The sequence below is a fragment of the Cibotium barometz genome, chromosome 20 (genome assembly GCF_041138505.1).
Source record: "Cibotium barometz isolate CiBa-2024 chromosome 20, ASM4113850v1, whole genome shotgun sequence".
Classification (NCBI taxonomy): Eukaryota; Viridiplantae; Streptophyta; class Polypodiopsida; order Cyatheales; family Cibotiaceae; genus Cibotium; species Cibotium barometz.
The window spans coordinates 45,599,843-45,603,407 of NC_141065.1; positions in this window are offsets into that span (position 1 = coordinate 45,599,843).

Consider the following 3,565-nt stretch of genomic DNA (forward strand, 5'->3'; position numbering starts at 1 on the left):
TATGAATGCTTGTTTTTCAGGACATAACTGCCATGCAGCGTGTCAGGTTCTCTGAATGAGAAAACTTGTCTGATTACAGAGCATCTTGAACTGTCTACAAACACCACATTGCTTGTAGGGTAGCACACTAACAGCCTTAAAGCAAGCCATGTATACACAGTACAGAGCTTGTGCAAAAAGTTACAAGTGTTCTACATTAGCAAAGCAGTAACTTTAGTGGGACTACTGATATCCATAATGCTTCACCATTTTGTCAAAGATTGAGATTGATGGGGTGTCAAACGGATGGTTACACATGGAAAACACTAACCTAAACGTTTGGAAAAAAGTACCATGAGTCCATAACACAACCATTCGAGCTCAGAGTTCACCGTAGTGGTTGCTTGGTATCTTGATCCCCACAAGCAAGGAAAGATAGGCACACGTATTGTAGTTATGATAAGAATCCCTGCATTTGGAGAACATCAGAGAGTATGGAGGAGAGCGATAGGATGGCGAACCATCCCTCAACATCCGTGTTTCAGTCACCAGCCTGAACCTTACATGTCTGATTGATAAATAATCTGACAGACTCGTGACGTCACTTTTTTTAAGTGTTGAGCGAGATGTTTTTTTTTTGGCTTGCATATGATGACACAACGATAATATAAGTGTTAATACCATAAATTCACAATCACGCCCCTTTTCTTTTGTTTTATTACTGTTAAAAACACAATTTCCTTTAAAACGTTTCAGTAGCAACATATTTTTTGTATTCTAACACAATCAAAATAATCTCAAAAATATCCTAAAGTTCCACATACTATTCCACACTATTTTCACACTAGGTATCACTATAGTCACAATCCTTAGCCAAATGCATTCCAATCCATTCAGAAACTCCCTATTTTCCTCATAAACTCACTATATTGTTTGCTCTATAGTCTATAACCATCACTATAAACCTTCCCTATCCCTATAATCTTCCATATAGCTACACTATAGTAAGCCCATAGTCAAGCATATAGTGACAGACACATTAGTGTGTCATCCCAAACACTTAGCTTCAAAATCATTCTTTAAGCTTACCATTCCACATATTTTCCTCACTATTTTCTACTATAGAGTGATCATCCTCCCTCTGCAAACTCATTGCAACCTCACTGTTATTCACTAAACTCTTAGACATTGTTCTATACATACAAATCCTTGTTTCCACCGTAAATCACCTCCAAACGTAATGTTCCATACAAACACAACACTATTCCTCAATTTTTACCAATACTCTTCAATATATTTTTCACTATCACTTCTTATTATCTCCTTATTTCTCATTATTTCCATCCATATATTTATATTTTTCACACTTGATGTGTGAAAGACTTGAACTATTGATGCATAGCCTTTATAGTATCCTATAGTGATGGAGCTACAAAAAGGTGCAAGTCCAATAGAGTACCTTTTCACATTTCAAGAAGCTGCACCCCTTGGTACCTCCTTGGAAACCTATATATAGAGGAGGTGGAGAGCTCATTTGACACACCAAGCTCGTACGTGATAGCCTTACAACCATAAGTCTAGCCCATGAGCACTTTCTCTCCCTCGACATCCAATCATTAATCATCATCAATGATATGATTAGTGCTAATCCTCCTCTTGAAGACATGCACACAAAGTTAAAGTTTAAAGACAAAGACTTCTTAAGGAGCATTCAAGAACCAAAGTAAAAGTCTTAAATATAGAGATCTTCAAGTGGATCAAAGTGATGTATCGAGAAGTCCAATCAATGAAATACAAAATCTTTTAATCCAAAATGTTTTCTTCAATCCAAAGTGTGTGTTGAGGGACTGAAGTAAAAGTGGCGATCTTTTTAAATAAAGTTTAAATGATTAAAATGTTTTAATCTCTTGATGACATTACAAGATACATTTTCTTCTTGTTTCTTTATTCGCATTCTTTCTTCTTGCACACACCTAGGATTAGAGCTTAGGATAATCACAGGTACATGTGAGCACCACTTAGCCTTTTGGGTTGGGTAGTGGGAATAGGTCCCCCAATCACTGCCATTATTCTCACACAAAGTACTGAAACACGTTTAATGTGAGATGGAAGTTCTTTATTATCCCCAATCAAAGAAGGAGTTGCTTATATTATTGGGTAAAGTAAGCTATTATAAACGATTCATTCCTCATTTCCATATCTTAATAGTTCCCTTATAGGAAGCCCTAAAGGAAGATATGTAGTTTCCAAATTGTTTAATGCTTACTTGTAGCTTCTTTGAATGGACCTTTATTGAATTGATGAACTACCACTTGAAGCTAAGAGATTGATAGTAGAGAAGGTGGTTGATAGTTACAATGTTTGCTTTGATCAAAAGGAGATAGTGAAGAAAGAAGAAAATCAAGCCTTCACTTCCTTAGAGACAAGCAAGAAAGCAAAACCCAAGAAATCAAGCCTCCACTTCCTTAGAGACAAGCAAGAAAGCAAAACCCAAGTATGAGTGGATCCTTTGGGCTGATTTGTGGGAAATCGAATATGCCAATGATAATCCCAAAGACTTGTTAGCAATCCAAGTAGCTACTTATTGGGGGATAATTGATAAAATAGAGTTCAAAACAATCTATTTTGACACTTGCTAAGGTATTAGAGAGCCCCAATACCAATAACTATTATTCCTTGCAAAATTCACTTTGAGGATTTTAAAAAGTATCTTCCATTGTGTAGCGGAAGTGTGATTCTGTCCAAACAGAAAGAGTGAAACCCTTTGGGATGAAAGAGCCTCACACTTGTAATAAAACCCATATTAGTCCCAACCACAACCTTATGTAGTAACTTTATAGCCACAACGGAATTAACAAAAAAGTCATTTGACCCAACAAAGTCAAATGCGAAAGAAATCTCCTCCATCTAGGCCAGTTTATGCACTGATAATAAAGAACCCCTAGGTTTCAATTCCCAATACCCCATGGGAGAACATCAAGAATTACATGGTAACTTCCTTATCTAGCATGAAAAAGGAGCTAATGGATGTGAGGATGGAATGAATGAATTGAGTAAGTGTTAATAATGCCACATCCTTGAACCCATCAAGACCAGTTGGAGACACCATGAGAGTAAACACATGGAGCGAGAACTGTCACCAAGTAGGACACTTAGCCACCTAATGTACAAGGAAGCCGGCTATTCTAGGAGCGTCTTGTTCTTATTGCTCAAGAAAGAACCACACTAAATAATTTTTTTCTTTAAAGTTGATGCATGAAAGAAGAAAGAATGAAGAAGACCAAAGGTTCAACTTGCTTGAATAAAAAATGACTAACACAAGATATTGGCCCCAAACCCCAATACTTTAGCCCCATAGAGGAAGAGCCTAAACCACAAATCCAAGGAATCACATGGAATGATTTAGGTATGGGGAGAAGAGCCATATATTTTCAAATTGTCAAAATCCTAGAAAGCAGCAAGGGTATAAGTCTTTATGTGGAAGATGCAAGGGGGAAGGTTACATTGCTAAAGATTTCCCCAGTCCCTCACCTTCCATCGAGGAACCAAAAAAATTCTTTGGGGATAAGAACCAACTTGCTGGAGT